At 39.0% G+C, this 10,183-nt stretch overlaps 1 non-coding gene across 1 annotated transcript; it reads left to right on the plus strand.

Moving 5' to 3' along the window:
* The first annotated feature begins 7,777 nt into the window (after nucleotides 1-7,777).
* Nucleotides 7,778-7,884, plus strand: LOC146949480 (small nucleolar RNA R71). The gene has a single exon (XR_015029545.1). It is a non-coding gene; the product is annotated as a small nucleolar RNA R71 (small nucleolar RNA).
* Nucleotides 7,885-10,183: the final 2,299 nt, after the last annotated feature.

Raw genomic sequence — 10,183 nt, forward strand, 5'->3', positions numbered from 1 at the left:
TCTTGCTTTACCGATATGCATGATTTCTTTGTGAATTTACAACAAAACATCCTAAAATTGCTATGTTTCGGGAAGAATAGAATTACAGACTCCAATATAGAAAACATTACAAATGTACCGAAATCATATGATATTTTTCTAATACTCCTCTGTTCTGCTGGTAAACCTAATGAAGTTGATTGAAAAACATGCTTTCAACAACGTAAGATGACCTGTCATCAGCGAGTGTCTGGCGTGCCTTCCCGAGTATGGTGACCTTAAGGACCTTATGTCGCCCATAGAATGCCTAGGGGATCTGGAACTCTTTGAGGGTGGGCTCTTTCCCCTTCTACTATGTTGGAGGGAAAGAGGGCGAGCATCTTTCCTGGGAGTCAGTGACCTAATTAACTCGGGTATCACAAGAATGATCATTATTCATCTCCTTGATGCATCTATTTTGATCCTCAATAATTTATGTCTAGAGATGTAGAGTCTGAAGGATATTGTTGAGCATGGCATTTGCAGAGATGTGCTGCCTGCCTCTTCGATAGGTCGCCGTGGAGCATACTGATAGACGTCTGGCAAGTGCACCAAATACTATCGAAGTAGTAAAAATATCGATCCCACGAGGACTGTTTTTAACTTCAATAATTCAATTTCGTTATAAAAGTAGGATGTATAAAAGTTTATTTTGTTTTGCCACTAGGCAGTAGATTTGGTTTGATTTTAAGAAATCAAATAAAATAGTAAAGATTTGATTAAGAAAATAGGAGAGAGATGAGATCAGGTCTTCGAATCCTCTATGTTTCCCCTAATTGGTTACTGCACCTATTATTACTAATGATTCTCTAGTTTCACGATAGTTAACAAATTAGCCCTAATCAATCCCTTGAGTTAGGACCCTCTTTTTAAACTACAGCCCCTAATTCCTTAGGTGGTCTAATAATCATCAAAGGTTTAAGCACGTTAACCTAATATCACTAACAAACGATTATCCATTCCTAGACTAACCATGTTTATTAGAACAATTCAATTAGGTCTAAGTCGAAAGCTATGGTCAGTAGTCATTCGATCTCACAAAATCATGTTTATATTTGATCAGGATATAAAAAGCAGTAAGAACAATTGAATTGAATGAAAACTAGAATATCATTAATAAGTAATAGAGTTTCACAGCAACATATGATCAATTAGGGTTACATAGGTTCATCTCCGACCTAATCTCTAAGAGATTTAGCTACTCATAATTGAGTTTACAAATAGCATAATCAATGAAAGAATTAAAACATACATAAACTGGGTTAGAGATGATGAAATCCTCTCTGCTGCAGCCTTCTGGGTGTTAAAATCGCACTTTCGTTCTCCAAAATCGTAACCCCTGTTCTTCAGATTGAGTGCAGTATTTATAGAAGTCATGGGCCTGACCCATCAAAATCGCGCCGCGCCTTGTTAATTGGCGTGCCGCGATTTCCCCTTTACAGGAAGTGTGTATTTTTGCTTCAAAAATCGCAGCACGGCTTGAAATTGGCGTGGCGCGATTTCCTTCGAACAGACTTCAAATTTTAAGCTTTTTGCACTCCAGAACAGTATAAATTGCATGAGAACTCTATCAAAATGTCACAATAAGTCCCTAATATTACGTAATGACAGAATGTCATCACAACCCCAAACTTAAACCATTCCTTGTCCTCAAGGAATTTGCTTGCAACAGTGACAAACGACAGTAAAATAACAGTTACCTGACAAAACGATAGTACCCAAAAGTTCATTCTCCTTCTAGCTAAAGATGAGCTAGTTTGACTTGTTCGCATCCACCAATTCACAACTCCTCGCATCAAATTGAAACAGGGTTCTACCAGTCGACATGCAGGTCTACATATTACCATACGCTTGAAAAGTTTCTAAATATCAATCAAAGTCAATATCATTACACACTTTTGAGGTCTTTAGGGTTATAACGGGGCTTAGGTGAAAGGTGGGATATATTTGGATAAGTAGGCTACACAAAATTTGAGTTAGGCATTCCTACGGAAATTAAAGCACAAAATTCAGTCCTTCGATCATTCACCTTTTGAAATAACAATCAATGTAAAGGTACTAGAGAATATTTTTAACATTTAGGGACAATCGAGTTTGAAGTTACTTGGATTTTCAATGTTTTGTCCCTTTTTCATCATTCAATTTCTTTTTTTTTTTTTAATACACCATTTTTGTGTATATTTTGCATAACAATTTCATATTTCTTTTAATTTTTGTTCTCTTATTCTCTAGTACCCCCACCCCAAACTTAGTTGGTTGCAAATTCCAATAGCAACCCCAAACTTAATCTTTAGCAACATTCTACAATGCCTTAACTCAGAAAATACATTAAGGGACAAGTCCTAAAAGTCTCTAGGCTTGTAATGTAGTTTGTCACCGAACAAAAAGTTCTAATCCTACCGGCTCACAATTGGTTAAGAAAGGATAAATTCAACGAATTAAAACAGGGTAGGCTTCAAAAAAAAGGCTCACAGGACCAAGCACTTTTGCCTCAGTGTGTAATTGACAAAGACCAATCAATAATAGAGAAACAATGCAAGTTCTAGAAATGTAGTTGCATGGAAAACTAATCTAAATATAAGTAAATTGAAAAACAAGATTTGGCAATGAACCTTATGGCTGAGATTTCTGGGAGTATGTGACTACCTAGCAACGCCGTACACTTCGCCTTTGAATCAAGTCACCCCTCCTTGAGAACTTTTGGAATACCGTTTCATCAAACAACTGTTACTAAACTGGAATAGGTCACATGAAACAAAACAAATTCATTAATAATAAACAAGTGCAGGAGCAATTACAATAGGGAAATAAGTTCAATGGACTTCGACATTAAAAAGAAGATAAAAAAACTGAATGTATTGAAAAACAAAGTAAATCTAGTGGGTTGCCTCCCACCCAGCGCTTCTTTATCGTCACTAGCTTGACTGCTAAGGATCCTCAAAGGTCCTTCAGAATGAGTGCCACCCTTCCTTTAGGTAGGTCGCCACCTAGGTATGGTTTAACTCTTTGTCCATTTACTTTGAAACTTCGATCTCCTTCAGGTGTCACTAGTTCAACAGCTCTATATGGTGACACACTTTTGACCAAGAATGGTCCGGACCATTTTGATTTGAGCTTCCCAGGAAACAGCTTCAACCTGGAATTATACAACAAAACTAGTTGTCCACAGTTAATATCCCTAGGCACTAAGTTTTTGTCATGATACCTTTTTGTCCTGGCTTTATAGATGAGTGCATTTTCATACGCTCTAAGCCTCATCTCCTCAAGTTCATTAAGTTTCAAAATTCTTTTCTTACCAGCGGCTACTTGATCAAAATTTAAGGCCTTAATGGCCCAATAAGCTTTATGTTCTAGCTCGACTGGAAGATGACATGCCTTCCCATATACTAACTGATAGGGTGAGAACCCAAGATGGGTCTTAAAGGCTGTCCTATATGCCCACAGTGCGTCATCTAACTTCCTGGACCAATCTTTCCTATTTGACGCAACTGTCTTCTCCAGAATCTGTTTCAGCTGTCGGTTTGAAACCTCTGCTTGACCACTAGTTTGTGGGTGATAGGGAGTTGCAACTTTGTGCTTAATGTTATACTTTTTGAGCACATTTTCAAGAAAATTATTGCAAAAATGCTTCCCCCCATCACTGATCAATACTCTAGGGGTTCCAAACCTAGTGAAAATATTCTTTTGAAGGAAATTGACAACCGTTTTGGCATCATTAGCAACACATGGTATCGCTTCAACCCACTTTGTGACATAATCAACACAGACTAGAATATGGAGATAAGAGTAAGAGGAAGGGAATGGTCCCATAAAATCAATACCCCAACAATCAAATGGTTCAACTTCAATGATTCCTTTTAGGGGCATTTCATTCCTCTTTGATATGTTACCTGTCCTTTGGCATCTGTCACATCTTGTGACAAAGTCGTGGCAATCTTTGAAAAGGGTGGGCCACCAGAATCCACTTTGCAAAATTTTTGCAGCTGTTCTTTCTCCACTGTGGTGGCCTCCATAAGCTGAGCTATGGCAGTGCCACATGATACTATGTGCTTCCTCACCTGCAACACAACGTCTAATCAAACCGTCAGTACCTACCTTAAACAGATAAGGGTCATCCCACAAGTAGTGGTTCGCATCTTTGAAGAACTTTTTCCTCTGAGGATAGGTCATATCATCAGGAACTATGTTACCGGCCTTAAAGTTTGCCATGTCAGCAAACCAAGGTCTTTCTCCAATAGCAAACAGCTGTTCATCAGGGAACTCGGCCTTGATGGCCTTCTCCTTCTTTGTTACCTCATCATTTTCCAGCCTTGAGAGGTGGTCAGCTACCACGTTCTCGACTCCCTTCTTGTCACGAATTTCAAGATCAAATTCTTGCAATAATAGGATCCACCTCAACAGTCGAGGCTTTGAATCCCCTTTAGTTAAGAGATATTTGAGAGCTGCATGATCTGTAAAAACAATGACTTTGGAGCCTATTAGATAAGAACGAAATTTTTCCAATGCGAAGATTACAGCAAGCAATTCCTTTTCAGTTGTGGAATAGTTAACTTGATTTTCATTTAAAACCTTGCTTGCATAGTAAATTGCATGGAAAAATTTGTTCTTGCGTTGGCCTAGGACTGCACCAACAGCATAATCACTTGCATCACACATAAGTTCAAAAGGTAAATCCCAATTGGGTGCAATGATTATTGGTGCAGTCACCAACTTGTTTTTAATCAAAGAAAAAGCATTTAGACATTCAGAATCAAAATTAAACTCATTTTCTTTGACTAAGAGGTTACAGAGGGGTTTGGAAATTTTAGAAAAGTCTTTTATGAACCGCCGATAGAAACCGGCATGCCCCAAGAAACTCCTCACTCCTTTAACATTGATTGGTGGAGGAAGTTTCTCTATAACCTCTATCTTAGCTTGGTCCACCTCAATGCCTTTAGCACTTATTTTATGTCCCAAAACTATACCTTCAGTTACCATAAAATGACATTTTTCCCAATTCAAAACAAGGTTAGTTTCGGTGCATCTTTTAAGTACAGCATTTAAATGGAACAAGCATTGATCAAAAGACTTACCAAAAACAAAAAAGTCGTCCATAAATACCTCAATGTTCTTCTCTATCATATCAGAGAAGATGGAAAGCATGCACCTTTGAAAGGTTGCCGGCGCATTACACAGCCCAAAGGGCATCCTTCGATAAGCAAACACTCCAAATGGACAAGTGAAGGCAGTCTTTTCTTGATCTTCCGGAGCCACTGCAATTTGATTATACCTCAAATACCCATCCAAGAAGCAATAAAAGGCTTGGCCAGCTAATCTCTCAATCATTTGATCCATGAATGGTAATGGAAAGTGGTCCTTTCTTGTTGCGGTATTCAACCTCCGGTAGTCTATACACATTCTCCAACCAGTGACGGTGCGGGTAGGTATCAATTCATTTTTTTCATTTGCTACCACCGTCATTCCTCCTTTCTTGGGTACCACATGAACTGGACTCACCCATGAGCTATCTGAGATAGGGTAGATCATACCTGCATCTAGTAACTTCAGCACCTCTTTCTTCACCACTTCCTTCATTGTTGGGTTAAGTCTCCTTTGAGGTTGAACTACCGGTTTGTATTCAGCCTCCATGTGTATTTTATGCATGCAATAAGCTGGACTAATACCCTTCAAATCAGAAATGTTCCACCCCAAAGCTCCTTGATTGTCTCTTAACACCCTCATTAATTTTTCTTCTTCCAAAGGTGTCAAGGTATTGCTGATGATTACTGGTTTAGAGGCATCCTTAGTGAGAAAAACATATTTCAAGTGAGAAGGGAGTTCTTTTAATTCTGGATTTTTCTCTCCTTCTCCACTCAAAATAGGAGCATCCATAGAGTGCTTACCCATTAATTCTTCTATTTTTACCGGACCCAACTCTTGCTTGCTTGCTGCTAGTTGCTTCACACAATCACTTACTTCAAGATCTTCATCATCTTCACCTTTTGCTATAGAATTCACAATTGCACGTTCAAGAGGGTGTGTTGGTTGATGTTCACAAGAGTCATCTTTAACTATTTCTTCAACAATGTCAATCCGGTAACACTTGGGATTTTCATCTTTGTGCTTCATGGCCTCAAATATATTAAACACTACTTGCTCCTTATGGAATCTCAACATTAGCTCTCCTTTCTCAATATCAATCAAAGCACGGCCAGTCGCAAGGAATGGTCTTCCTAGAATGAGTGGCATATCTTCATCTTCAGCCATATCTAAGATCACAAAATCTGCTGGAAATACCAAGTCATTAACCTTGACTAGCACATCTTCAAGTATACCGAAAGGATAAGAGATTGACCGATCAGCTAAAGTAATGGTCATTCTTGTTGGTTTTGGTTCCCCACACTTAAGCTTCTTCATCATTGAAAGTGGCATCAGATTTATACTTGCTCCCAAGTCACATAAAGCTCTTCCAATGTCTACCGGTCCAATTGAACAAGGGATAGTAAAAGCACCAGGATCCTTCAGCTTAGGTGGCAGCTTCTTTTGAAGAATAGCACTACAATTCTCAGAAAGTGCTATGTTCTCATCATCCTTAGGCTTCCTTCGTTTAGTCAACAAGTCTTTCATGAACTTAGCATACAACGGCATTTGATCAAGAGCTTCACCGAAAGGAATATTCACCTAAAGTTGTGAGAAAAGTTGCATGAACTTCTTGAATTGGCCTTCATCCTTTTCTTTCTTCTTCGAAAGGTGAGGGTATGGAAGCTTCACATATGATGGAATAACCTGTGGTTTGTCTCCATCTTTCAAAATTTGACTCTTCGACTTCCTCAAGATTGAATCTTCATCAATTAACTTCTCATTTTTTTCTCCCTCTATTTTTTTCTTCCTTTCGTTTTCAACTACTCCATGATCATTTTCTTTTTCAACTACACCATTCTCATTTTTTCCAACTACATCATTCTCCTCCACCTCAACCACTTCATCAACCTTCTTTGGAGCTTTTGGAACTAAAGGTGTCAAAACCTTTTTGCTCCTCAATTCAATAGCATTACAAGACTCATTCTTAGGGTTATCTTTAGTGTTACCTGAGAATCCGCCTTTGTTTTGTTCAGCCAACTGCTTAGCTAATTGCCCCAGTTGAGTTTCAAGCATCTTCCTAGAAGCTTCATTGTTCTTTCTTTCAGCTTCTTGACTCTTCTTCATCTCTTCAAAGTTGCCTTGAGTCATCTTCATGAAGTTCATCATAGTTTCCTCAAGAGCTGATGGCTTCCTTTGTTGTTGTTGAGGAGGAGTGAGCATCTGAGAGTTCAAAGCATTGTTATTTGAGTAGCTTAGATTTGGATGCTTATTAATGCCTGAATTGTAGTATTGATTCTGCCTTTGATATCCTCCCATGAAGTTAGCTTCTTCACTTGATCCTTCCGGAACACATTCACCGTTGGGATGTTCTTCACCACATAAGTCACACTTGATTGCAGCTACTTGTTGTTGCTTTTGAGCCAAAGTGAAGCCTTGAAACTCCTTAGTTAGAGCTTCGATCTGTTTGTTCATTGCTGCTTGGTTGGCAAGGATAGCAGTTTGTTCACTTACCCCAAACACTCCTCTTTCCTTCTTCTTAGCTTCAGCACGATACTCATTTCCAGCCATGTTTTCTATCAAAGCTTGGACTTCATGATCAGTTTTGCTCTTGAGACTACCTCCCGCGGAAGCATCTAAGAACATTCGAGTGTTTGGTGTTACCCCCTCAGTGAAGATTTGGAGGTATTGCTTCTCGGTGAACTCATGATTAGGGCATCTCTTGAGAAGCAAATTGAATCGCTCCCAAGCATCATACAATGATTCACCTTCTCCTTGCTTGAAGTTAGAGATCTCCATCTTCTTATCCCAATACTTAGACATAGGGAAGTATTTCTCCAAGAACTTCAGCTCTAACTCTTCCCATGTTTGGACAGTCCCGTTTGGAATTGTTAGCAACCAATCTTTTGCTCTTCCCGTCAAGGTGAAAGGAAATAGCCTTAGCTTCTTTTGTGCTTCAGTCACGGTGGCTGGTTGCACACAAAACTCACAGGTTTCAGCAAAACGGCTCAAGTGTTCATGAGGACTCATAGCTTCAGTCCCATCGAATTGCTTGTCCCTCAAACCATTGAGGACAGTTGTCTTGATGTCGAACGCTACGGGGTTAGCTGGTTGAAAAGTGTGGGTCAGTTGACCGCGATGAGTGGCTAACCCGTAGTCTCCAAGCTTAGGTCTTGGTGGTACAACTTCTTCTCCTTCCATCGTTGCAGATTTAGGAGAAGAGATTGTTTCAGATTCACTTGAGAGTTGCTCCGGTACTTGTTCTCGAACACCCGGTGGAACGGATTGAGCTAACCTTTGCGATCGGACAGCTTTCCGAAGTGCTCTAGCAGTCCTTTCAATTTCCGGATCGTACTCTAAGTCGTCAGAGCTCTGTTTACCTCGCATAAACAGCAAAATACCTTAGTAGCACTGCACAACGCAAAGTAATCAAGTGAATATGAAAACAGAAAAATAAAAAATAAAAAAACAGAAAATTAAATTGCAAAAACCCTAAATTATAACGTAATTGCCTTGTTGAAATAATTCAACAGTCCCCGGCAACGGCGCCAAAAACTTGATAGACGTCTGGCAAGTGCACCAAATACTATCGAAGTAGTAAAAATATCGATCCCACGAGGACTGTTTTTAACTTCAATAATTCAATTTCGTTATAAAAGTAGGATGTATAAAAGTTTATTTTGTTTTGCCACTAGGCAGTAGATTTGGTTTGATTTTAAGAAATCAAATAAAATAGTAAAGATTTGATTAAGAAAATAGGAGAGAGATGAGATCAGGTCTTCGAATCCTCTATGTTTCCCCTAATTGGTTACTGCACCTATTATTACTAATGATTCTCTAGTTTCACGATAGTTAACAAATTAGCCCTAATCAATCCCTTGAGTTAGGACCCTCTTTTTAAACTACAGCCCCTAATTCCTTAGGTGGTCTAATAATCATCAAAGGTTTAAGCACGTTAACCTAATATCACTAACAAACGATTATCCATTCCTAGACTAACCATGTTTATTAGAACAATTCAATTAGGTCTAAGTCGAAAGCTATGGTCAGTAGTCATTCGATCTCACAAAATCATGTTTATATTTGATCAGGATATAAAAAGCAGTAAGAACAATTGAATTGAATGAAAACTAGAATATCATTAATAAGTAATAGAGTTTCACAGCAACATATGATCAATTAGGGTTACATAGGTTCATCTCCGACCTAATCTCTAAGAGATTTAGCTACTCATAATTGAGTTTACAAATAGCATAATCAATGAAAGAATTAAAACATACATAAACTGGGTTAGAGATGATGAAATCCTCTCTGCTGCAGCCTTCTGGGTGTTAAAATCGCACTTTCGTTCTCCAAAATCGTAACCCCTGTTCTTCAGATTGAGTGCAGTATTTATAGAAGTCATGGGCCTGACCCATCAAAATCGCGCCGCGCCTTGTTAATTGGCGTGCCGCGATTTCCCCTTTACAAGAAGTGTGTATTTTTGCTTCAAAAATCGCAGCACGGCTTGAAATTGGCGTGGCGCGATTTCCTTCGAACAGACTTCAAATTTTAAGCTTTTTGCACTCCAGAACAGTATAAATTGCATGAGAACTCTATCAAAATGTCACAATAAGTCCCTAATATTACGTAATGACAGAATGTCATCACATACAGTGGAGCCTCGCGGAGAGGAATTTCCAACTACGAAATTTGACGCTTGGGCTCCTCCCTTGGTATTTCAACAGGGAATGGAGTCGAAGTCTGGCAGTCACATTGAGAGTAGTAGATTTCACTCCGGATTTGAGATGTAGAACCGTTAGTCATTCTGATAAACGAGTGTTTTGGGATTTTTGTGTATAGTTTGTTCTATAAGAATAAAAACAAGGATGACTACTTTTCCACAAACGGCGCCATTGATCTAACATGATTAAAAGAGGGATGTCTGGATGTTTGTAACCTTTGGAATGGCGGGAGGAGGGTGTGTACCTGCGGACACTCTGATACTCAAGTTAGTAAAGAGCAAACAAATAGGGGTATAAGGTTGAAATGAATCATACCTTTGGGGACTGATTTATGCCCCTTACATAATGAAGAGGTGTAGCAACCGATGTGAATGACACACATG

This window comes from Medicago sativa, chromosome 2 (genome assembly GCF_051527215.1).
Source record: "Medicago sativa cultivar Bolivia chromosome 2, Bolivia_mono, whole genome shotgun sequence".
Lineage (NCBI taxonomy): Eukaryota > Viridiplantae > Streptophyta > Magnoliopsida > Fabales > Fabaceae > Medicago > Medicago sativa.